This window comes from Anser cygnoides, chromosome 2 (genome assembly GCF_040182565.1).
Source record: "Anser cygnoides isolate HZ-2024a breed goose chromosome 2, Taihu_goose_T2T_genome, whole genome shotgun sequence".
Lineage (NCBI taxonomy): Eukaryota > Metazoa > Chordata > Aves > Anseriformes > Anatidae > Anser > Anser cygnoides.
Genome location: NC_089874.1, coordinates 16,862,601 through 16,889,120, shown reverse-complemented (window position 1 = coordinate 16,889,120; position 26,520 = coordinate 16,862,601). Strand labels below are relative to the sequence as shown.

Below are 26,520 nucleotides of genomic sequence, written 5' to 3'. Positions count from 1 at the left end.
ATGTTTGGGAACTTCAGACCTATTTTAATTCAATTGTAACATTGGCAAACCCTTACATTTTTACAGATCCTCCAGTAACAGGCTACAAAACCCCATAGGAGTGTGCTAAACCTTGTAGCACCTGACTGAGATGAAAATATATTCAGAAAGGTACTTAGTGAAAGGTCTTGTTCTTTTCTGGAACGGCTCTAGCTTTGGCACACACTGAGGTTCTTCCTTGATAAACCTATGATACTGGAAATTCTGCTAATCTTAGACATAAATCTGAGCAAAATTAGATACACTACATCAACTGGAGTGTCCTTCTGCTCTGTAGATGAAGAAATGAAAAGTAACAATGTTAGATGTACCCAAGGCTATCTATTGTGTAACAATGCAAGGACGTGAGCCTAGGTTTCCATGGAAAAGCACTCCAGTTGCGGGAACATCTGTCTTCTCTCTATTATTTTATCTTTGCTCTCCATAGGCTTCATATGAGGCAGAAGATGTGGATGTCTGGGGTGCCTGAGGGGGCAGCTGAGGGGCAGCTTAGGGGAGTAAAATCCACAACCCAATTTAAATCCCGTGGGGTGTAACACAAACCTCTCATCTCCAAGCTGCTCCTTATTCTTAGGCTGTCTTGCTTTCTCCAGGGAGGAAGAGCTACTGTAGTCCTCGGACCGAGGCCAGCACTCGAGTTGTTCCAGCAGCCACTGCCTAAGCAAAATAAAGCGCAGCACCAAGGGAACAAGAGCGCCAGACTTGCTGCAATACAACCCCTGGGGTGAGTACGGCTGGGGACACTGCTCCGTGCTGTGTGGTAGCAGAGGTCTGTGTAGCTGTGGGGAGGGATGTCTTCTGCTTTCTGGAGAAGCCTCTCTGAGCATGCACTGGTGCTCCTGAAGGGTGGCTGTTCCCTGTCCCAACAGTGAGGACCGCCACAGCAGCCAGCAGCCCTCCTGGGACCTCCACCAGTGAGCAGAAGAGGAATATTTACTGCTCCTCATTATGAAGGGTTCAGGCAGGGGATGAGTGGAGAATATATGGCCCCTCTAAGCTTATTCCCACTGCTGTTTGGGCAGAGAGACAATGGACAGGCTGGGAGCTGCCTTTCCCTCACGGCCCGGCAGGGCTGGGGTTCGGGGGCACATGGCTGGCCTTCAGAAAGGTCCCACCACCTTGCCCAAGGTGTTGGCCTGCAGCCTTGGAGGCCACCACACAGCCCTGGCTCTCCATGGCTTGCTGTCCTCATCCCACCATGGGTGCAAAGGCCCACAGATGGTTAAAATGCAGCCCCATTTTCCACCAGTGCTCCCTGTTTTTGAGGGCAGGCAGGGGACAGGCAGGCCTTCAGCCCCCTCCCCACACACCTCTCCCTCACGCCCACACAAAAATCATTGTTGCTGAGGGAGAAATCACCAAGATCTCTCACCACTGAGGAAAGCGCACGTACAAAAAGAAGCCTAAATTCACAGAGTAATCAGAATTACTTTTCAAAACAGTATCTGGTTACCAGCTAAAACAAACAGCATGGTTGCCGCCCGGGGAACTGCAAGGCGGCGCAGAGGGGCAGATCGCAGAAGATTAAATACTCGGCTGAAAAAAAAGAGAAGGAAAAGGGCTCTTTCTACAAAAGGCTGCCTCAGCTGGAAATTAAAGGGAGCGAAGCGAGAAAAGGAGGATTATCCCCCTCCCTTTCCCCCCGTGTGGCAATTAATCTCGGGGGGAGAAGGGGAAGAAGCGCTGGCCGGGGCTGCGTGAGAGCTGCAGCGCCGTGGGCCGGGGCTGCCGCCATCCCGGCCGGCCTGCACTTTTGAACTGTGCCATTGAGTCAGGCCCTGCGGACCCACGGGGAGATGGAAACAGGATGACTGGACCTTTGAAGTTGCCAGGGTGTAATAGCGCGAGGAGACGAGAGAGCCTGGGCTCACAGTAACCCACTGTCTCTCATCAGCAGCAGCACATTAATTTGCCGTGTGAGGATCATGCGAAAGAAGCGACGGGGCGGCTTGTCAGGGAAAAAGCACCAGGGAGGAGGCCCCAGAGAGGAAGGGGAGGGTGGGAAGGGGAGTTTGGAGAAAATTGCTCAAAATTACAGTATTCAGCTTTTGCTGACAGTATATCAAAGCCCAACTTCTGCCTTTATGATATTTAAATCCCTGCCGCTTCCCCAGAAAAACAGCGTTGGCACAATAGAAACATTATGTGCTGGCGTGGGGATGGGGGGTGCTGCTGAAACAGGACTGGTTTTGGGTAGGGGTTGTGATGTGGACTTCGAGGGCCTGATGGCTCCACCACAGAGATGAACAAAGTGCCTGTTTGCAGCGACAATGTCCCGAGGAGGCACTTTGAATTTGTCTCATGTTACACAGCTTGAAACACACACTCACCACTGCCCCCAAGGATGTGGCTCAGTTGTTGCACAGGCTAGGAGAGCTGAAGATGCAACAGTAGTAAAATTAAACTGGAAGATAAATCATAACTGACAGTGCAGTAAGAGGATTAAAGACCCTGCCAAGGATTTATGTCTTCTTCCAGTTACAATGCTCTGGTCTCCCTTGTGGGATCTGTAGCCTCCTTATTGGTGGTGCCAAGCACACCTTTAACGTTGCCACCTTCTTTGTTGGCCAGAAGGGAACAGGAGGGGACACCAACCTGTCTCAGGGCAGAGCCTTGGGAGATGATATCAGGGAGTTAGGATGCCAGAAGTACATGAGATGCAGGACAGGGGAAGACCTGGGGGAGGGCAGGTCTCTTGAAAGGGTGTGCATCCATGGGAGACCTCATCTGACAGCCCCAAGCAGGTTTCACATGCAGCTGTGTATGGAAGAGACAGTATTGGAGCTCCTTGCTGGCTGTGTAATAGCCAAGTCCCACCAAAACCCCAAGCCAAGCAACTTGTCAGAGATATGCCTACAAATGGCAGAGCCGATGGGCTGAAGGAAAGGCTGCTCCTCCTGGCATGATCTTAATGTCAGGTTAAAGCCACCTGCATGAGGCTCAGTCCAACAGGATGGAACAAGTTAGCAGATATTAGCTGGTCAAAAAAAGTTATGTTCAAAGAAGCATGCAAACATCAATGCAGCTTCACAAGACCCCAGGAGGGAGGCAGACCTCTCCCATCTCTCCAGATGAGTAGAAGAGATACAGTGCTCTCCAAGCTGCCCTCAGGAGAGCAGAACTGAGCCCTGGATGGAGAACAGCTTGCACAGCATCAGCTGCCACCCCCCCAGCAAAGGGTTGAGCCCATGAAACCATCTATTACCTCTAAGGGACCATTTGCTGAGTAGCAATATCAAAGGCCGTTGTGTTCATAAACCCAGCCTGGTTCCTTATTAGAAGAACAACAGATCTGGCATCTGAGCTTTGTGTAGACTGACTTGCTTTTCCACCTTCAGGCTGCTCCGTCCTGCCCCTGCTGTCCCAGGTTGGTGACACCTTTCTTTCCCAGGATGTGGATAGAGGAGTAGGGAATGACGAGAAATTAGGCTGGAAGCCAAAAGCACTGCCCATTCAGAAATGTGAAAGCCTCCTGGAGGAAATTAAAGTTTCTTTCAATAGGAATGCCAGTGGGGTTACACTGGGGTTGCAAATGGTGATCTGAGGAAGCATGAGGAAATACAAAAGTATCCCAGCAAGACCACAGAAGGAGACCTTGCCCTCCCACCAACTTTCATTATCCCCTGTATCTTCGAGGGAGCTGCATTTCCATGAATGTCTTCCTTGGAAGAATAATCTTTTGCTTCTGAATCATCTCTGAAAGCAGAAGAAGACAGCAAAATGAGCTCCATTTTCTGTCACAACAGAGGGTGGGGAGTGCTCTTCAAGGCTACCAAAAAGGAGCAAGGTATTTCCAGGAGCCTTTCATTACAACCCAGCCAATAGCTCATAGCTGGAATATAGGCTAGTGAGGCTAACAGCCCAGGGAAGTATCAGCTCGGGGCCTCACACGGGATATCTTTTGGAAAGACTATGGGTTTGTCTGGGGAAGCTCAGTAATGAGACACTAAGACACTTGGAGCAAACCTGGCAGTCTTACTAGAGGAAGGAAGGTTTTCATCCAACAACGTTGCCTTCTCTGTTCAAATCAGGAAAAATCAGAACAAAGATACGGGCAAATCTAATCCTCATGCAGGATGGGGAGAAAAGGGGCCTTTGTTCTGCATGGGTTCAGGGCAGCAGCCCATCTTCGGCAGTGAGACCTCCTGCTTGTACTCCCCCCGTACCCTGTGCTCCTGCAGCACATATGTGGACACCCAGAGAAGAGGGTAGGTACAGACCCAGCAAGCACTGACACAGGCTCTGAGTGCTCCCCTGGCATTCAGTAATTCATAGCATAGGCACCTCTGAGTATGATATGGTGTTTTTATTATTTTTATTTTTAAAATAAAATTTTATTATTATTTTTAGTAGCCATTGCTAGATTTTTCTTCTCTAAATTTGCCTTTTTAACCCCTTGCAGTCTTTCAGCACACAGAGCTTCTCTTGGCAAGGGGACTCTCAGTTTCATTATGCTTTTTGGTTTGTCTGAGAAGATAAGACTGGTGCACAAATGGTAACATGTCCTAAGATGAGAAACATCAAATCTATTTTGCCATCGCTACAAGTTCTGCAGAAGTTAGGATTCACACCTCACAACGGATCCTCTGCCTTCCACACTTGGCTTCCCTATGGCAAGATTTTAAAATTTATTTGGGGTATTTTGTAAACCAAATTACTTCACAGGAAGAGGACAGAAGGTGGAAGAGGTGCTAAATTTTGCACTTGCATGTGGGCATGTACAATGGATTTCTGACAGCCTTTACCTTTGCAGTTTTCCTGTGCCCCAAGGCAGGATAGGGATTGGGCCGCAGTAGGGATTGGGCTGCATATTTATACACCCTAAAGCCAGCTTGAAAAGAGGGTGTGCAGAAAAGTTGGGTAGGAGTGTCAAATGTTTATTCCTCGGTTTCTTTCTGTACAGAGGGAGGAGAGAAGATCTTCCACAAAGCTGTTGTGCAGCTCAGAGTGCATGTAAGTACACACTGCGCTTGTTGGCTGGGAATTGCCCTAGAAGATCTAAGTATTGTTATGTGGTTTCTTCCCTTTCCAGGCATCTTTGTTCCCCAATTTCTGGCCAGGAACAGAACCTGGAGCGCCCAAGCACTGCGGTGAAGCCAGCTGTCATGACATTTCCAACCCAACCAGAAGTGCAGGAAATCTCCCAAGAAAGCTTGTTTTTATAGGCTCCCAGAAGGCTTGCATATGTCAGATATGCTTATCCAGACCAAACCCAGCCTTCCTGAAATTCATTCCTCACTAACATTAATGCTTTTTTCCATGTCAATTTGAGCGGTGTGAGATTTTTGGCAATAAGGGAGTAGTAAAGATTTGTTTACAGCTGTTTTGGAATGGATGCTGGTTTGTTTATTGTAATTGATGCCAAAGAAATATTTCATAACAAGTAATATATTCCAACTTATTCATTTTTTTTTCAGCGATTTTAATTTACTGTAGGGCTTTCATCTCAACAATGTGTTGCTTAGCTGTGTCCAGCCACATAAAGCAAATGGAAGAGAGAAAAAGAGAAGACATTTCATAAGATGCTACCCCATTCTTCAGAATTTCAAAGGTAAAATCTCAGGCTGACGCATACCAGTTCAAAAACAAGGGAGGAGCGTTACATTGTCATATTTCTTTCTTTCTTTTTTTTTTTTTCATTTATCAAAGTTATATAGTGGTGAATCAATCACCTTTATATGGTGATTCAACCTAAAACCTTCTGTCAATTCTATCACGTCCTTAAATGAGCATTTTTAATCATGTTTCCAGTGCAAATATAAACTGCAAGAAACCTGAAGTGAGTTTTCGATGACCATTTACATATAGTCAGGTTCAAATATTTTCTCGTTTAAATTCAAGCAAGCAAACTTTGATTATCCAAATGTGAAAAGAAAAAAAAAAAAAAAAAGGAAAGAAATTTAAAAGGCTTTCAATGCCTGACATTAATTTTCTTTAATAAGTAAATATTAGCCAAGTATTTTTTGTAGGACTGTCTGGTGTAGGAGGTTAAATAAGTATTTAGCCCCCAGGTAAGATTCCTTGTGTAATGAAAAATAAAGCCACATGGTGCCCATTGCTAGGAAAAAAAAGGCACAATTTCTCCTCAAAAATAAGTTTGTTATGCATTCCTGTTTATGTGAAGATTTCTAGCATCAGCAAAGTTTATGTTCTCAGTAAAATATGAATAATTGGAAGATCTGCTGAGAGCTGCAGAACTCATCTCAGAAATGCAACTTTCTAGGCCCCATTGTCATTATCTGATCTAGAATGCAAGATATATCCCGCATCAGAAGATACAATCTACGTTTCCCAGTGTGTTAATAACTTGACCCCCTCCAAAGGTCCTGCTGTGTGTATTGAAGCTGCCTATTAATTCCCTTGTGGACTGCTGGTTTTGGCATTTAATCTCCAGGAGGAATTTAAGAAGGTCAAAGTCCCCTTCTTTGAGGAATGCCATACAAGTAATAAAACAAAGTAGGTTTGCCCCCTCAAAGAGCTAGAAGTCTGGGAGCTGTGTTGACAAGAGACCTTTGGACTATTTATACCACTAATAGGAAGGGTGGAAAGCAGAGACATTGTTACTGTAGTTTAATAAGTATGAGAAGATAGTTAATATGCATGGAATTTCACACACACACACACACGTGACATTTGAGTCATATTAAACAGAGTGTAGAGTCCAAAGTCTCTTCTCACTGTAATCCTATTGACTGTTTTGGTCTCTGCATGGTGGCTAGAATTCACACTATGGTTGTTCTCTTGGAGTAAATAAGGTTAGGAAGTAATAAAAACTCAGCAAAGTTCTCATAGATGGATCTGCTCATGGTTGTAGGACATCAGCATGAAATGTCACTAAGCACAAAGACCAAATAGAAAAATCCCTGAAAGCTGTACTTGGCAACGCGAGCACAGTCCTAAATCCCAGCATCAAGCAGACCTTCCCCTGTTTTCAGAGGACTTCCAAGATAGCAGAATTAGAGCCTCTCCACTGCTCAGAGAAAATTAAATTAAAATAAAATAAAATAAAATAAAATAAAATAAAATAAAATAAAATAAAATAAAATAAAATAAACAAAATAAATATAATTTACGTAGTTCCTAATACAGAGGCTCCTTGTTTTGACCCCCACTGGGCACTCTGTGCTGTTATGTCACAACAGCCATGGATTTGTGGCCAAAACTTCCATCAGTCATTTCAAAGCATGCATCTGTTCTGTGACTGTGGGCACAGCTGAGGTTACTCCGTGTGCAGACAGGTTCTTCGTGCTAGTGGAGCACCCACCACCAATTTGCTCCTTGCAGAACAGGGCCTGCGATGGGTTGCCTAAGTTACGTGGTATTACCTCAGGTATCTCATTAGGTTACTGGTCTTCCTAGCTCAGCCTTCGAAGAAAAAAACAGTAAATATGATGGCGGTGTTTGTTTATTTTTTTTTTGTCTACCCGTCTGTCCCTTCAAGCCTGCTGGCCAATTTTGATTAATCTTTGCCAGTAGACGATTCAAGGGAACATGTTCTTGCAAGCTGATTTAAATTGCAGGGGGTACACAGAGCCTAGAAATCTCTCTTCAGAGTAAAATCTGCTACATAACTTCAACTCTGTTCAGCTCCAGGAATTACAAGGAAAGGCAATACTAAAAATGAAATTTCAGTTGGTTCTGCAGCTTGTGAAGCTAATTCTATAAACACTGGAGGCCGGGGAGAGATGTAATGAGCAGTCTGGTGAAAGTCTGCAAACCCTTCTCAAAAAACTTTAATGGCATTTCCCCATTATCCTGGAAAGGAAACGCCATTCCAGCCCAATATTCATGGGAAACTGGTTGTCAAGCTGTGAATACCACAAATGCAAATAATTTTCTGTACATACAAAACCCCCGTGCATGGTCAGGAGTGGATGCTGCGGTCTGAGCTGGACCGTGCTCCCAAGGGTCATGGGTGACATCCCCAAACCTGGTGGGATACAGCTTTTTCACCCTGAAATCTCCGAGCAGCAGCGGACACACCTGGGCTCTGTCTCTGCTCAGTGCCCTTCACAGTCCAGGTGTGGGCAGATAATGGCTTGGACTTCCCTTTTACTGCTGCTTTTATTTTATCTGTGCTGAGATACCATCAGCGGCAAGGCAAGTGTTGGGAGATTTCTTTGACAGTCCTCTCAGACATCTGATTACAAAAGGCCCTCGCTTATCCAACGCCTCTCTTAGCTGATTACTTCAAAGGGACTGACTCTCCCTTCTCTTACTTCTGCTGCCTGAACAGTTTCTTTTCCAGGGCTCCGTTTCTGGCCTTTTTTTTTTTCCCCCACAAAGTGTATCAGTGCCGTTGCCTGCCCAGGGCTGGATCTGAAGAGGAATCTGAGCTTCTGAACTGATAACCCTAAACCTGGGGACAACCTGATGGAATTTGAGGTTTTATGAACCTTTTGAATGATTTTTGTGTGTTCACAGGGTTCAAAAATTAGCTCGAGTTCATGAACCTTTCCCCTCCTCCTCCTGTCATTTGAAACTAGGGTTTTTTTCCAAGAGCAATTCGTTCCATTAAAAGCGTATTTTCCTAACTAAATGGGAGTTCTGTGCTACTGCATGTCCAGACAGGAGATGTTATGAATCATGAGATGGAAGAACAACTTTGGAAGGAAGAGCCCATCACCATGATTAGAAACCATGGATAAAATCCTGGCCCACTGAAGCCAGCAGAGTAATACTACTGACCTCTATGAGAAAAGGCTTTCACTTCCTTTTTTTTCCATTGGAGTTTTTCTTCACTCCTCCTCATCATGGGATCTGTCTTTGTTTTCCTCCAGCCCACTCAAGGGCTTTTTTTTTTTTTTTTTTTTCTTCTTTCTTTTTAACAGCCTTTAGATTTATTTTATCCACAACTGTTTCTTAGACTGCTTCCCTTCTGTACAAATCTGGCTCCTGAAGCATCTGAGTTGAACTTTAAGCCGGCTGAGAACAAGACAAAATAAATTTGCCCCTGGAAACTTCATTCTTTCCACAGTTTTCTGTGGCTTTCACCACCATGCCAGCAGAAAAATAGATGCCTTACATATATTTTTTAAAGGAGCTCGATTTGCAGGGTAAGTTTCTCACAGCCAGAAGAAGCCGGCACAGCTACAAAGTGCAGTGCACAAGGATGACAGGAGGGCAGCATTAAGGATATATATATATATATATATTTGTACATTTATATTGGGCCAGCTCTGTATGTCAGTGAGAAACAGATCAGCACAAACCATGGGGGAAATTGCCCAGGGCCAGCAGGGGCCCTGAGCTTGGCACTGTGGGCACTGTCCCCAGTGCCTGAAACTCTGCTAATCTCAGATTTCTCCTGTGGATCTAACCAAGTGCAGGATTTCTCTCTTCTCTCTGTCGGCCAAGAGTTGAACCTCTTCTTTATCTTTCGGTAGAGCTGAGAAACCCTGGCCTCAGTGCTTAGCTGCACCACCAAAGCACATGAAGGCACAGTCCATGTCCTTGAGAGTTTAACAGCTCAGTTTCTCTGCTAACAGCTTAATTTACAGCTTGGTATTAACTTTGCCACGTTAGTACTGCCCACATTTAGTGTTTGGGATCTCAGTGACATCTCCTGTGCTGCAGGTCAGCTTCTGTGGCAGCTTACCGTAAAGATGTTTCAGAGAGGACTGATTTTGTAACCAGTACTTTGCTTCCAAAAAGCAATCCGATGTAAATGGCTGCTGCCTGTCATTCCTTGGGTGTGCTAAATCTTTGGAAATCCAACCGCTTTTAGCTGCTAGCCTGGAAAGCTGCTGGGCTGACAGCAAACGAGCCTGCCATGCTCCGTGCGTTCGGCACTAGGAAAGCAATCCCGGCAATTCCCCGATGCAGAGGGCGCCTCCAGCTCCGGGCAGCCCTTGGCACCCCCGTGGAGGTGTGCAGCACAGCCTCCAGGTCCTGCGCACCGCGTGCTACTGTACAGAGGGATGCTCGGAGCGGCGGAGCCCCGCCAGCAGGGCTCCTCGGTGATGGATGTGGTGTGCTCCAAAGCCCCTCTTCGCTTGGGCCTGTTTCAAGTCCCCGGGTTATCAGAGCGCTGCCATTATAAATGTAAACTGCAAATGGAACATCAAACAACAGCCCCGTCCTGCACAGCGTCACTGCCACGGCTCGGCTGGGGAGGAGCTGCCTGATCATTCCCAGCTCCCAAACTGCCAGGGAAGGGCTGGGGAGTGACCAGGATAAAGAGCAGCTTTGAGAGCAGCCTTAAACCCCTTCTTCTGGAGGGCTAAGGTTACATTTTCCTCCTACGCTCAGCTTTGTTGTATTAAGTATAATTCTCTTTACTTTTATGAAAACAGGTTAAGAAGAAGAATTGGAGATATTTGGATTAATGTACAAGAACAGGGGGATTAAGAGGCCCTGTCAATTAAGGTGATCCCTTTAAGGCTCTGCCCTTTCACCCTTGGAGCTTGGCTTTAATTCCTGCTCAGACTGATGTGACTAAACTCCTTCTAATCTGACAGCTGATACAGGTCAAAAGTTAAATGTGTCCAGGCAGAAGACAGCCTTCTCATGGTCCCCGTCCCCCGGGCTGTGGAGCGGGAGTCACGCTGACCCAGCAGCCCCAGGCACCCCACAACAGTGCCGTAACAGCTGAAACACAAGGGGGCTCGGCCGTGACAGGCTTTTTCAGCACCTTCTGGTGCTGGCTCCTCGTGGGGATTCTTGCAAATCTGACCCTTCGTGGCTTCATCCTCACCACCATATTTGATGCTCCGATCCCATCAGAGTACTGCAGGCACATAAAGCCTTGTTCCTCCCCACCCCAGGGTTTGTCCTGGCACCTGGGGAGGTATTTCAGCATTTTCTGTGTGCAGAGTGTCCAGTGCCATCTGTGAGCAGTGACCCTGACCCAGCTGCATGTGTTTGTGGACGGAGGGGGACCAGGCGTGTGCCATGTGAGAAGGCTGGGGGTCATCCCACCAAGCCCTGCAGTCAGAGGTGTGGCAGCCGCTTCTCCTGTGCAGTCAGAGCAGCTGAGGAGATGGCTCTGGGGATCATTCTCCCACCTTGTTTCCACACCCCTGCTGGCAGGAGGTATGTCTGCCAGTGTGAGCCTTGTGCTAACAGCTGGCGAGGCTGATGGGACTGCCTCAGTCCCCTTCGCTAGCTGCTGGGCATCCCGAGGCTGGTGAGCGGGATCCGCTTCTCACCACTGAGGCTTGCAAAGCTTTCCAAACCAAACCAGAACATGATGTTACTTAAAAGTGAATGTCGTATCCAAACGAGGGCACTGAAGATGGTTTAGGAGTTGTGAGATCTTCCAGCTTTTATAGAAAACTTCTATCCAAATCCAAATCCATATCTTGGAGGTACTGAGGTTGGTGCTGCCTGGTCAGGGCTGAATGGACCACCTAAAATGAATGAACTTCTCAGCAGCGTTAACAAAGGCAACCTGAAAGCTGTGCTTTTTCCTGCAGACGATGCCACAGGTCTGGGCTTGGGCCCTTGCTGGGATCAGTTTTCTCTGTATCATCTTGCACCTGCTCTTGTTCAGAAGACTTTGAAGCCCAGAAAGACTGAGCAAGCAGCTCTCTTAGACCACACGACAGATACCATTCAGAGTATTTATGCTGAGAAAGCAGAACAGCCTTGCCCCATCTCAGATAATTAGAAGGTATGTCTGGATCAAAGCCATGTTAAGGCTTCTTTCTGTTTCTTCTAGCTGGGCACAGCAGCAGTGGGGATGAGGAGAGCAGGGAGGACACAAATAAGGGGGAATGGAGCCCAGCACCACAGGGTGACAGCCCAAACCCCTCCTCCTCCTGCCCCACATCCCCATGAAGTCCTCTCCCATTGATCTGCTCCCTACTTTTCTACCTGTGACTTCTTTTTCTTTTCCTCCTCCTCCTGTTTTTGGTGAAGCAGCTGAGAAGTTTGATCAGATCAATTTCCTGTCACCAAAGGGCTTAATTCCAGGCACACAGAAAAAAATGAGCAACCACCATTCGCGACACCAGTGCTTTACCAAGTTTCAGTCTCCCAGAAGCTGTTCTTCATTTTCCGTGTTTAACTGAGATGACGCTTTCTATGAAATCACTTTCTTGAGCCAGCTCCATCGGTGTGCACTCCCTTCCACATACATTCTGAGCTCCTAGCTCTGCTTTCAAGGCATCACTGATCATTTACGTCCAATTGTGCCCACTTACAGCTTGAAAAAGGGAGGTTTGGGGACTCCAGTTTCCTGAGGTCTAAAAACCTTTGCAGTCATCAGCCAGAGACGTGTCCCTTCATCTCCTGAGCCACAGCACTGCCACGTGCCTTAAGCAAGCTGACTGCAGAGGCTCCTCCTGCCGCAGCTTCAGGGTCCAAAGCCCCTCTTGCAGACCTGCCTGGCCAGGCTAATTCCTGTGGTGCCTCAAGATGCTTTTCCTGAGCATCTTCTGCAAAAGCTGAGGGACCCTGCATGCCTGACCTGGCTCGCGGGCAGAATTCACCTTCTCCAACCGCTTCCAAAATGCTGTAGCTCCAGAGAGCTCTCCAAAGCTGGCCTCGGGCACCCCCAGGGTGCAAAGCCGGCCACACGTAGGAAGGCCCAACCACAAGAAGGAAGCTTGGCTCAGAACCTCGTTATTTTAAGGCCAAGGAAAGGAAGAAGACTCCATTTCCAAGCGATCCAGATGTGGGGAGGGCAGGCACTGTAGTCAGGGTGGGTTTGCCATCCTCTACCTCCATGCTCAGCAGCTCGTCCCAGCACATGGTCTAGATTAAGCCCCATTCTCTTTTTTTAAGACATTAAAACCGCGATGAGCTCTCCAGTCCCCCAGTGGGCTCATCTTGGAAAATCTCGCAATAGCTCCGATTTCTGCCAAATCATTCTGATCTGAGCTTTCAACTTGTCTTCCACCCTGGGGGCTTGGCTTCCCTGTTGGTAGAAGGATAAAGGGCTTGTACAAAGGCCTCGGGAGAGGTGTGCGTGGGTTCCCTGATGCTGATTTGAAGCAAAGGCAGAGCCCGCGTGTGGGGGTGTGTGCACGCAAAACTCAGCACACCAGTTCACCTCGGGGGCCACCCACAGACTCCAAAATGAATTATTTACTCATATATCTTCCCCACAATAAGAAACCTGTCTGCTGCAAGACGACAGAGGGAAAAAGAAAAATTGCTAGTGTGCTAATAGGTAGAAACCCCATAATAAATGTGTTTTCTTGAGGTGTTGTGGAGTTCCTTGGTGGGGAGGCGGGGCAATGCGGAGACTTTGGGGCATTGAAAGCTTGGCTGTGTCTGACAGATGTTCAGTTCGTACTAAATCTGGTCCAAACCCATGTCTGAATGCTTACACAGAGCTGAGCGGATGCTCTGGAAATGACCTGATGTCTTAGCTCATCTGTGCCATATGGAGAAAACGGTGTTCTCAGGAGAAAGACACCAGTTCCTGACTCTGCCATTGGTTTTATTTTGTCAAATGAAGACAGCCCTCATCCCTTGGTAGCCCTCCAGCCGTCCCAGTGCCTCTCCCACCAGGAATGCACGGTGGGGCTGTGGCCACCTCGCCAAGGCATGTACGACGTGCCTAGGGGCTGGCAGCCACCTTGGCAGCCACCCTGTGAGCGCAGGCCAGTGCTGGGCTCGGTTAAAGTACGTTCACACCAGAGGGTGACAATTTTGACACACCAGAAGTGTTTGGGAAGCTAAGACAGGCAAATGAAAGCTTTAGTCACAAGGCTGGGATGGGAGCTCTGTGCAAGGGGTAGCCCCCCTTGCGCCTTTTCTCATGGCTATCCATCACTCCGGCATCCTAACTGCAACGTTTATTTTAGTGCCACAAAAATGTCCTTAAATTCATTAGCAGATGTGCTGTGCTTTACAAGTGAATCCTTTAAAGACTGCCTTTATGTTCTATCAGTCTGTGGGTACAGCCTTCCGAGTCCATGTTAAACAAACAGCTGCTGAGTGAGACAGAGGGGAGTCAGAAATTAATAAAACCTTTCCCAGGCTAAATGGTGAAATGCTGCGTAGCGGGTATGTAATCTAATAAATACACCTGTTGAATGAAGGGGTAAGCAAAGAGAAGGAAGAAAAATGTTGCCTGAGGCCACCCCAGGCTGGCTGCCAGCAGATGTTCGAGCAGCGCACGCAGGCGCAGAGGGTGTTGGTGTGGCAGAGACGGGCCGAAGGGATGCATAGCAGCAAGGATGCTCATGCCACTTGAGTGTGACCAGCGCTAGCCCAGGTCTTGCTGCGAGAGCCCGAACTCTTAAAGTCACTCAAGCAGACCAAGCACAGGCGCACTCTAGGGCTTTGCAGCCCAAGTCCCGCAGTGGCTGGCCAGGGATTAAATCAGTAAGTAAAATCACGGCATTTTTTTGTTAGAGTCTTGGCAAACACGAAGCAAACTAAGCTTCTGACCTAGCTCTTTGCATGCAAGGATTAGCCAACTTCCTTCAGATGCCTGTTGGGGCCACGTACGCTTGGTGGGTCTCTGTAGCCAGGGAGACACCAGACAAACAGCTCTGCCAGCCGCAGGTTCGTGAACGTGTCCAAAGCCAAGTGTCCCTCACAAGCATAGCGCCTCCATTGCAGCCTGTCCCAGCAAAAGAGAGAGGAATGCATAAAGCATGTTGTGGAAAGAGAGGAAAAAAATACTCCTGAATGTTTCGGGTCCCTGATGGTTTTTAGAACATTGTCAGGGTCTGTAAGATATTCATCACGGAGCTGTTTCTCCAGAGAAACTTGCCATCACGTGTGTGCCTCATCTGGCCCTTTTTCCTCCTAGTAGCTCATGCCTCCCCAGCCCTTCTGCCATGGCAATGTCCCTGCGCCTGAGTCCCTCACACTGGGACACGTGCTGGGAAGAGAGGGTGTCTGGACCCTGCTGTTGATACGCCACAGCATAAAGGAGGTGCCTTAAACCATGTGCCTTACCCCTGATCATTTCCCCATAAAGGAATATTCCTAAAGTGCTTTGAGATCCCTGGATGAAAGGATCTGTTAGTAATAACACTTTATTACTGCAAAGCTACTGCTAAAGGTCCGTCAGCTTTTCCTTTGTGCTTATATACAGTGGGGTTTACCGCAGAGTTACAGAACACCTCCCCAGGCTGATACTTGGCAAGCCATCACCCAGTCCTGAGCCATTTAATTTTTTATTCATTTTCTGAAAGCTTGTGTTGGCTGATTTTGAGCCTGCAAAGTGAAGAAACAGAAGAAAAACAATAATACCTGAACTGTAAAATCGGCACGCTGGTGATTTACAATGAAATAACTGTTTGGATTAGAGTGACTATTGTTCTAGCAGCACTCTACATCATCACTGAATGGGACAAAAAATAAAAGGAGAGAAGACAGATTCTCGTGTATATGAAGACATGGAAAATCATGGTAGCTTAACATCTCTGAACACCTACAGCTTCCCCCCTTCCCAAAGCAAGCACGAATCATGTGGACAGGAGCACAAGTAAATCCTCATGTAGGCAAACTTGTGCCTGCGATGTCCTCATCCAGTTGGTTTTTGCCAGCCAGCCCGGGTGTGGAAATGTGGTAGCTGTTCAGCGAGGTGAGGAAGGATCACTTTTTAACTGTAAAAAGGTAACTTGTAAAAATGGTTTTAAAGAAAGAAACGGGTCATTTGGTCTCTGGCAAAACAGCACGCTCTGCACCTACGTCATGACGGAGATGCTGCCTGCGTGCATTTGGTGGCACTGCTCTTCTCTGGCCTGGGGCATCGGTGTGACTAAATCCCTTGCTCACATAACTCTTCCTAAGCAACTTGGCTTGGGAGTTTCTGCAGGGGTAGGATGAGGAGAAGGTCTCTCACCCAGCTGCGACCCAGGCAGTGACCATTGCTATTCATTGCTGTGCTCTGCCTCTCTTCAGACATCACCTCTCAGCAGCTCAGTCCTGACTTTGGAGCAGCACCAGGCAGGGGATGGAAGATGCTCCTCCTGGGCTCTGTGGCCACTAGAAGCAATTAAACAGGATTAAACTGAAGCCAAACAGGAACTGGAGAATTGTTTCTGTTTTGTTTTGTTTTATTTCTTCTTTTTTCTTTTTTTTTTTCCAGCACTGGGGTGGAGTCTGCCCATAATTGTGTCCTCTTCACTGACCTGACAAGGACAGAGATGAACAGGCCCTCTCCCCAGGCCTGAAGAGCTCACACTAGCTAGGACAAAATCTCACATAAGAGTTTTTTCAAAGAACAATACGAAAATGGAACCCCTCTGTTAGCCAGAAGAAGCAGCAAGCGCACTCACCAAACTCACCAACTACAGCCAAAGACAGTGCCCTCGGGGGTACGCTGCATTTTCTTTTTCTATATGAAAAAAGCATTGCTGAAGCCCCAGCACAGAATTTTAATATAACACAAGCTACTCTGCATTCATGTTTAAAATAAGCCAATTACAATAATACGTGATGACACTATGATGACACTAACTTCCAGATTGCTTGTCTAGATTCAGTCACTGAAATCAAATTATTTAAACTACTGTAAGGTTCAATATGCTGCAAAATTATTGACTCCATTCTGGATGAGCTGAGGTCAAAATTACTAAAACAGAAAGCACATGAAACAAAATTACCACTTCAACAACCTTCTTTCAGGGTATATCAAAATAGAGATGAGGGAAAATCTAGTTTCGTTGTAATGTATTGTACTGCACAACATTTTTTCATAGTAAGCTTTCACTACATTCCTGCAAGACAGGCTGCTCTTGGACTGTAATATTGGAAGGGTGTCAGGAAAGCTATAACTATATCTTTTTAAAAATCAATGATTCTGTAAGTTGTTGGCATGTTTGGAATAACACAACAGAAAATGGAGCAAGTGATGAAAATAACAAAGCTAATGACTACGGGAGCCGAATAAAGCAAAGAAGCAAAATGGAGGGGGAAACTGAAAATTCAGTCTTTGAGAAAGGTGTCCAAGAATGTGCATGGTCAACATCAAAGCACAGAGCTTGCAAACATCTGCTGAAGCCGGGAGTTTAAAATCACTCTGCCCATAAACTGCAGCTTGCAGCAGGGATGCTGCCAGAACAAAAACCTCTGGCACAACAGGTAAAGCGCCTTATTTCTGTAAAGAATGGAAACAATCCAAACAAACTGAGACTGGTTCTATCTATAAAATTATAATGAAATTTAAAGCCATATTCCCATCCTACTGGGCTGTGGGCAGCTGGGATGCTGCACTGATTCTCAGAGCGCAGGGATTTCTGCCAGAACATGGACCACAAATCCCAGCGCTTCACCTGAAAGAAATGATGTCTTTAAAGGCATTGGACTTACACCAAAGCTGATAAAATGTCAATAAACATTCCTCGGTATAAAGAGGTGAGCATGCATGGCGCTTGATTAAAAATGCCACTTTGAAACATCAAATGGCTTTTCTCTTTTTCGTGAATCCTCTCTAGGAATGATAAAAAACAACTAGGAAAAAAAATCTAACAAAAATAAGGTGACACACATTCTGTCTTATATACATATCCAGGAGATATTCTTCAGCAAAAAGTAAGGCAATATTTCATCTAGCTAAACCAAGGATGTAATTGGAAAAGTTTCAGTCAGAAATTGAAACTAGTAATGTTTTATACATATGTAAAATCAAAGTTGGACATGTTTTGCTTTGAAAAATCTGATGAGAATTTGGAACTACTTAAGGCTCATGAAATATCCCAAGAAAAGAAGAGTGATCTGGACCTAGAAATGCTCCAGAAAAGATTAAGCTAATTCTTGGTTCATTTAGCAGATGAGCCACATTTCAGTTAGAAAGAAAACATATTAAACGACTGGGAATGTCATAAAAATGTTATGCTTCAGCTGTATTAACTGGCAAAAGTTGTACTTGCAGTTCCAGTAATCTATGTGAGTGTTGAAAGAACATTTTCAGGACTCCGGTTTATCCCTTCACCACCGAGGTCCCATATTTCAGAGCAAATATCAGAAAATGTTGCTTCAGTTTTCTCAAACAAATTATTCAGGAGAAGCATGGTTGTTTGACAACAGGACAGCAGTAGAGTATATTCTGCAAAATTTCAATGCAAGAATGAGTAATCAAAAAAGATTCAATTTCGAGCTTCAACTTTTTCTTTATACTTCTATTAAATCAACCTAGCGGTCTAACCAAATCTTATTTTTTTTTTTTCATATCATGAATAAAAGCAAGAAAATTAAACCAAAGGCAAGACAGAGTGGAAGAAAGGCTTGCTTGGCTCGTGACGTAAGCCCCACGCGGCTGCCCAGATGCTGCGGAGCTGCATCACCCACCCGTGCAGAGTCTGGCCGCGGCTCTGCTTACGGCTGCCCACCTGGGTGGTACCCGCAGAGCAGGATGGCCGCAGGTCACAACGCAGCTTTGCACCTGCTCACAAGTAATACAGAGCTGCTTGATAGCTTTTCTCTCACACCCTCCGTCTGGAAAAATAATCTCCATGGTTCATTTCTGTAACTATTTTACTGATCGGCAAAATTATATGACACCAGAAAACATCTAGGAAAGGCATAATAAACTGATAAGGATTTTTTTTTTTAACTGGATGCCACTTCTCAGTAATTAATTTCTGGTCTGTGTTTCACTATTGTTCCTCTGCACATAGGTTGAAACTTGAAAGCATGTTGGTATCAAAGCGCATGCGGTCCTTAGCACACAGACCCCACTAAGCTCATTTCCTACCCGAACGCAGAGCTCAGTTTAAAAGTTAATTCCTCCCCTGCAGAGGTTATGGGTTACAGCTATATCCCCTCCTTTAATGAGGGGGAATACTGCTGTGCTGGGAATATTTCCATGGCCAAATTAAATTCTTGAAGCAAGCCCAGCATAGCCAAGAGAAAGCTCTGCAACCTTTCCTTACCTCTCCTTACGGTCTGACCTCACCACAGCAGCCTCGAGCCCCTAGCTGGGAACAAAGCACGGGGCCCAATTCTGCCCTCAGATACACGGGGCAAGCCTGCCTTCTCCAGGAGGCTGCTCAGGTAACACTGAAGGCATTGCCGGACCACGGTCTTTGTAGTCTACCAGAGCAGACTGGAAGTCGTGTACTGAGGGAGTCTTTTAGCTTAGTATGTCTGGTGTTTTCCTTTCCTTTTCTTTCCTTTTTTTTTTTTTTTTTAATCCTTGTGTTTTACCAAGCGCTCAAGAAGGCCTTTAAACACACAAAAAAAGGCCTTTAAGCACACAAAAAAAATGAAAAACAAAAAAAAAAAGAGAAAAGAAAAAAGAGAAAAAAAAGAAAAAAGAAAAAAGAAAAGAAAAAAGATAAAAGAAAAAAGAAAAAAAAGAAAAAGAAAAAATAGAAAGAAGAAAAGAAAAAAAAAAAGAGAGAAGACAGATACTCTTGCTTGGTTTGAACAAATTTGACTATCCCTTAATGCTCACAATAAAATACTAAACGCTGATGATAGAAGAAAGTAAGGCTTTCTTAGCTGAAAGAAAGAGTGAGAGTATATTTAGGAGAAGCAAGGAAGTTCTATAAATAGATTAAACGATGCACACTTTGTTTGAGGGAGCTTTCAACACAGTACACAAATTAAACATTTCCAGAAATTCTGTTAGGCCTACGTAACAGGGTGCTATTGTGGGCTCTCAAAATGACCTTTCATATTTGAAAAAGATGTATTTGTATATATAATGGAAAATCTGCCTTGATAAACATAAGGTACTTTGTTGACTGTGGTTGAAAACGGACTGTTGAAGTAATCTAGCACATGGACACAAAATGAACCCTTGTTTTATTTATTTATTTTATTTTACTTCTTCAGCAAGGTCATGGGTTTACAGACATTGCACGGAGAGAATGGAAACTTGTACCTCATCAAACTAGTAAGTGGAATCCAATACAGCTCTCTGGCACGCTCACTGGCCAGCTCGGTCAAAGCTTTCACCAATGCATCTGCAGAGAAGTGTTCTCATCTAAGACTTTGGACGTAACACTGCAGTATTGCTGGACCCACCTTGGTGCGTCTGCAGAGGAGAGGCAGCCCACCCTGCCCTCACCTCTCTCAGCCCTTGGGCAGCCCTGCCCTTGAGCATGCTGCCTTCAAAGCTTTTGACATTCATTCTACTTAAATGAAATAAATGTGTTTGTTTGTTTGTTTGTTTGTTTGTGTCCCAGCTTCTTCTTACTTGGTACAGGCAAAGGAAGATTTACATAATCTCACCTGGGTGCTTCAGTGAGCTGATCTGGCCCTTCTCCATTTGGCAGGGTAACAACTCAGGAACTGCGAATCAGTAAATAATAACTGGTAAAGTGCCTGACAGCCCAGTGCCCTCAGACCCTTTATCAAGGGTGTGACATTTCTAGGTGTCTTATGGTATTTACTGCTTGGCCTGGAAAGTACAAAGTCATTGTTTCTTCCCACCTTTTAGGGATGCTTCCTGATGCCTTCTGTACTCTTTCTTATGCTTCATAAATCTTACTGCATTTTAAGTCATTTCTCTTTCCAAGTGTCTACAGCAATACCTCCCTTTCTCCTCCTCTCCTCTACTTCCTCTGAATGCATTGATGCTGTTTGGGGAAGGAATGACAAGCACAGCTCCCTTGCTTGCCACCATCTGTTCTGCCAAAGGATGCTAGCACTTGGATGCTAGCGTCTCCCAAAGCCCAGGACAAATCCTCTCAGTCTCCACTGCAACGTGGCCGAGGGATGGGGCAGGGCACTGTGCAGAGCAGCCCAGTGTTCAGCCCCTGGCTGTAAGAGTAGTTTGCCTCCCTGTGTCTCCATATCCCCGTCTTTGAATTAAGACCTTCATAAAACACATTGCAGGTAAGGGAAGAAGAATTACTATTCACTTTTCTGCAGTCTGGGGAGTAGCAAGGTGCTGTCTGAACTGGGCTTAAGTTCCTGTCTTCTCTGCGATCAGGGCTAGTTTCCCTCTGTGGCAGTAACAATGTCTGCTTAACAGGATCCACAACCCAACTCACTACTTTGTTATTAAATTACAGACCAAGAAATGCTTGAAATAAAAACTGATTAGATCAAACACTACTTGCTTAGCACATCACCATGGAAACTCCCCTTTCTCCATCTGTTTATTTACAATGATAATGGGCTCTGCAATAAACTTTGAAATAGATACATAGATAGAAACAAGTCAAAACAAATGGCAGAAAATGGATATCTTAGCTGGCAGCGAGTAAGCCAATCACCCTCTGCCCCAGGATACCACTGCTGTCTATGCTCAAGTTGAAAAAAATTGTGGTGACCAAAGCTAGCACGTAAGCAGATGTAGTATGCAAAATCCCCAGTCACTTGCTGTGTTAACCATAGATACTTCAGGATATTTTTACTTTTAAATTCTCCAGACACCCAGTTTCCCACACTCTGGAGGTTCTCAGTATGGTCTGCCTGGGCAGCACATTAGTGGTGATAGTATATAAGCACTCCCCAGAAGGATCTCTGCTTGGAAAATACCAGTAAAAGCAAAATCATTTCAGCTCGCCACAGTCCTTCACCTAATCTCTCCTTAGCTCTATGAATCACTCCCAGCTGACAGTGAAAATACCTCATTATCACGTGAAACTAGACAGGCTTCTTGCAGCCAGCCTCTCAAAGGTGCTCGCAGTCTTCTGTGGACGGACTTTTGTGAGCTGCAAGAGCACTGACACCAGCAAGTATAGGAAAATGCCAATGTCAGTGGTTGAGCCTCAAGCCCTGGGGTCCACTGAGGGAAACCGGCACCATCAGAGGTGATCCATCACCCTCCTGAGATGCCCTCCTAAGCACAGAGGGAATCAGCAACAGGAGGTGGAGTCCACCCAGGGACACAGGTGCCCAGTGAGCCACCCAAACAGACAGCCCTCTGACTAGGAGGGACGTGCCCATGCATAAAGCTAGGAGGCAAACCAAAGCCCTGAATGTGAGACCTAGGAGGGTTGTTCAGCACTGCAAAGCAAAGCAAAGAGCTGCTAGATCCCATCCAAAACACGTACATGGTCGGTTCAATGCCCTGAAACATGGCTCCGGCACGCTGTTCTCCTTTATATTCACAGATCTTTCCCCAAAGCCCAAATTTCTGTGTGTTTACACGGATGCACACAGTTCCGGGCAAGGCTGCTCTTGGGACGTATGCCCACGTAGGCAGGCAAACAGGATCTTCACAATCAAAGAAATGCATTCACAATTCGTCCGTCTTTATTTTACTGTTTATAAATACCCAGTTAGGAATTAAGGAAAAACCACTGTGTGGTTTAAGTAGCCAGCCTTATACCACAAAAGATGAATAGTGAATAGCTGAAGTGAATGATTCCCAGAAAACTCATAGTCTGAAAACTGTTTGTCTGTGTTATTCAGCAAATGCTTATGAATAACGAACAAACAAACAGAAGTCAGAACACGACCAGAGGATGGATCAAACTGATCAGAGGCTTTATTCACAATTAAATATATTCATGTGTATGTGTGTGTAGGGGGGTGTATTTATATACATCATGCTCTTATGCAAGTATAAACAAGCCAGAGCACTGACAGCAGCATATCATTATCAGATGGTAACGAGCAACACACTAATGAGAGTGCAGGAAATGGCTGTTGCTGGGTGCTGTAGTGCAACACCCATACACGAACCATACTTTGCCTTCTCCTTTCATGCAGGGTATAGGTATAGGTTACAAGCACGATCAGTACACACACTGGAAGCTTAACAGCTATGCATCAGCAGGTGTTTTTAACACCTGGGTGTTAAAAAAGGGCAAGACCTGACAAACTTCTTCATAATGCTCCTTGTTGGGATCCTATTGAACCTGAGGCAAGAGCTGAGATGGAGAATCATTCTATGAACACTGCCACTAAAATTTCCTGGGCAAGAGACTGTGGGAAATGTTACCTGCAAGGAATCCAGCCTCCTGGCTTACAGAAGTTCTCCTCATGCTGCAGTGATTTATCAGCCCTTGAAAGTAATCTGGAAGGGATGGTCATCTGCCTAGTGATTTCTTCAGGAGTGCCACACTGTAAGACCCCTGCTTGCAAAACCCTTCATGATAGTCCAGAGTGGGAAGCTGTTATAGGGTCAACCACAAATTATCCAGAAATATTTATTCTCCTATTAAGGTGTGTTCACTAGGTCACCAAGCCCTGTCAAATTCTCCAGTAGAACTGGGTGAATAATGGATTTTTTTAGCTCCCAGCTGGAAAGAAGCATTTGGGATTGATTTGAAGTTTTCATTTTTAAATATAGCCTGATTTCAAAATGAAAATATCATTTTTAAACAAAATGTCAAGATGCTTTCCAGGTTTCTCCCTGCTTTTTGTCAAAATGATTTATCAGACTTGACCCAAATTGATTCAATTGCTCTAAAACTGCCACAAATGTATATATTAACTGAAAATATTTTCTGCTCAGCTTCATCCAAAACATGTATAACACTTAAAAAATTAGTGGGGGAAACTGTGACGGGGATGCAGAAATATTTAAACATCCAATGCAAATAAAGTACAAATGTAATGGCCTCACTACTACAGAAATGTCTTGGCATGTTTCCACCTGGAGCCAGCTAGATGATTAACTGGCCACGTGCACTAATTATTTGAGGTCGATGTTTACATCAGCACTGTGCAAACTGGGTGCAGTTCTGCTCAAAAAATAAAAACATTCAACTGAAGATTGGAGACTGGACCTTCTGTCCTTGGGAAAAGTTGAAATAAGGTACAGGAAAATGAGCCTCTGGGATTTCGAAGCTGAGGCTTGGGCAGACCTGAAGAAGCCAACATCCTGGCCAGGGAAAGCCTTTGCTTGTGCCGGCTGCAATAGCACCCACAAGGTTTTCCCAGAGCAGGCATCACTTGTACGGGAACTGCCACCACCTCTGTCCCTCATGTGATGTCTATAACAACCTCCTTCCCCGAGACTGAGATAGGGAAGCATGAATCTGACTAAACGTTATCTGTAGAAGTCTTAACATTTGGAAGAGCATTTTTGGAGTGCTAGTAGATCAGTGCTATGCTGGATCCAGCCAAATGCCTTTTTCTGACTTTGTCCTCTCTTGTTCCACTACTGATTCCTGCACAACTGATTTAAGCCTTAGGTTACTTACAGTGGATGAGACGTCCTCTCATTTGGCAAGAACTGGAAATAATTCTCCAGATATCAACATAAAAATGGCATAAACCAGGTGATCTGGAAGCATAGAAGTGAAAAAAGGCACTTAGTTGCTGTGTAATGATAACATACAGCTAATACAAATGCAAGTGTTTTGCAGAAAAAAAAAGTCTGCACAGAAACAAAGGACAGGCTTCTCCCAAACCTCCTTGAAATCCAGAGGCCAGATCCTGCTTCAGCTCTGAGTGAACAAGGTACAAGTCTACTAAAGCAAGTAAAACTTCAGCAGCATACACTTGGGGTTAGAGCCCCGTTGGTTAGTTTCCTGTGCTGCAGGGAGTGCCACTCAGCAAGCAAGTACCCCGTGCTCTCCTATATATTTCCTCCCACATATGTCTTCAGGCAGCACCTAAATTTGCAGCCTTCCTATGGATGGAAACAAACAGGCTTGGTCTTCATCCACATCTGGAGCAGGCACAGCTTTTGCTGAAAGATACCTGTCAGCCTGGCTCTCCGTGTACTGACAGCTTAAAAGCTATGTTAAAGCTTAGCTTAAAGGTTGTTTGATTTGAACACAATCTACAAACCCAGCTCCCGGAGCGCTCAGGGGCTGCAGGCAGCCTTACTGTTCACTGCCTCTTTTATATATTGCAGTGGCTGAGTCTTATCTGTTCTCTGTTTACTATTTGTGCATTTTAAACCAAGGGGAGAAACAACCGCCAAGAAAATTCTGGCACGTTTTGTGTGTGTGACAGACACGCTATAAATAATAGAAAATTAATGCTTTCTTTTTTCATATCTGCTTGCAGATGGCTTGTCCAGTGCATTTCAGGCAGCAAAATTACATCAGTAGCAGCTTTGTCAAACATGTTTTTTTCTTACCAAATGTTCAGTTTCTGTCAGAGCCTGTCCAGTCAAGTTTTCGTGAATGGCTGATGATAAACTGAGATCTTCTGGTGCTCTTCAGCAGCCCCATGCCTCCAGGGTTGGGCCAGACAGCTTGTTCATAGATCAGTGCATCTTTTCATGAGACAGTGCTGGTAAGGAATGAATGGACAAAAGAGGAGAGGTCAAGTGCAAGCTTTTATAACCGTTTGTTTAAACCTGCAGTAATGAGAAAACATTTTGCTAATGTGAAGTGTGAGGGAAGGCTACTTCTGGGGCCTGTCTGCCCACTAGATGGTGCTAGAAAATAATGTAACTGCCCTTTCTCATGCTGCACCACTGTTGAAGCAGCACTGCTTCACTGATGCACAGATCTGCAGCGAGCAAAGTGTGTAGCTTATAAGCAGTTGGAAGCCAATACAGTTTCTTCTCTGATCTGATCTGCTTAGTTTACAGATGTGCCCTAAAAGAAAGGGTTTAGTTCAGATGCACTTCAGTGTCTCCCGTTTTTCTCAAACTGAGTACCCTCATGAGCAGCAGATGCTGGGCAGGCTGGTGCAGTGCATGGCGTGGACGCAGGCTCAGGATCCTCACCTGTAGCAACGCTGCTCCAAGAATTCACTCCCCCGTCCATTGCCCAGGTGAGCTGGGCACTGGCTAACGCAGCACCACACTCATATCCATGGCCAGCGTGGCCTTCAGCGAAAGGTCAGCAGCCAGCAAAACAGAAAAGCCTTTCATTCCAGCCGGCCAAGTTCTCAAACGCCTCCTGAAGGAGAAAGCGCTGCCAGGACCGGGCACAGAACGGAGGTGTGTGCTCACAGGCGGGAGCATCCCCATGGGATCTGCAGCTGTAGACATGGGCTTTGCACTGTTCCTCTCTGTTTCGTGGTCCAAGAAAGTCAGTCAGGAAACTGATTTATGAAGGATGTGGGTGACATGTCATTTCTGCAGCAGCCCCAGGGCTGGGAAGCCGGCACTGAGATGGGTGATGGCCAGCAGAAAATTCCTTTGGCGAACAGTGGCCAGTGATGTGTGGAAGCCCCAGACCCAGAGTGGGAAGGAGAGGACATCTTCCTCCTGAGTAGGGCTCCCGAGTGGGACCTGTGGGGAAGGGGACCCAGCAGACTGAGGACATCAAGCACTGCAGCACATCCTCTCATGTATTAAGAAAACCATTACAGTTCTTTTCTCAAGTTTGTTCTTATTTGAAAGAATGCACTTACCACAAAATAACAATTACTCATGTTAAGTTAATACAGGGCGCAGCTTTCTCATGGATGCACATGCAGGTAACACAGAAACTCCAGTTTCTAAATGTTTCTTACCAAATCCAGCTTTCGTTTTTTCCCTGTACCACTTTCAATTTCCTGAAGAAATTAATCACACTCGCTAATGGACAGAACAAGCTGGATTCAGATTCAGACCTTAATTCAGAATTATTCTGATGACAGATGGTTTCTCTGATTTTATGAGTGACAGCGAAATCAATTGCTGGCCCATTCACCAGTGTTTCTCATGGTGTACAAAGAATATTCAAAGCCAGACTAAAATGCTCTCAAAGTCAAAGGAAAATGATAGGGACAGTGTATATGATAGTATAAGTGATGAATCTGCCCCTTAAATCT

General features: G+C 45.5%; 2 long non-coding RNA genes across 3 annotated transcripts; one reads left to right on the top strand and one right to left on the bottom strand.

Annotated features, from left to right (window-relative positions):
- The first annotated feature begins 406 nt into the window (after window positions 1–406).
- On the top strand, window positions 407–18,313 carry LOC106042658 (uncharacterized). Of its 2 annotated transcripts, none has more exons than XR_007168329.2 (4): window positions 407–763; window positions 4,943–4,992; window positions 5,457–5,590; window positions 18,136–18,313. It is a non-coding gene; the product is annotated as an uncharacterized lncRNA (long non-coding RNA). The 2 variants fall into 2 exon arrangements; XR_001211268.3 differs by lacking the exon at window positions 18,136–18,313 and adding an exon at window positions 6,854–7,369.
- Window positions 18,314–22,790: 4,477 nt separating this feature from the next.
- Window positions 22,791–26,299, bottom strand: LOC106042654 (uncharacterized). Its single transcript, XR_001211264.3, has 3 exons — window positions 25,487–26,299; window positions 24,890–25,044; window positions 22,791–24,085 (listed from the first exon to the last, which is right to left on the bottom strand). It is a non-coding gene; the product is annotated as an uncharacterized lncRNA (long non-coding RNA).
- Window positions 26,300–26,520: the final 221 nt, after the last annotated feature.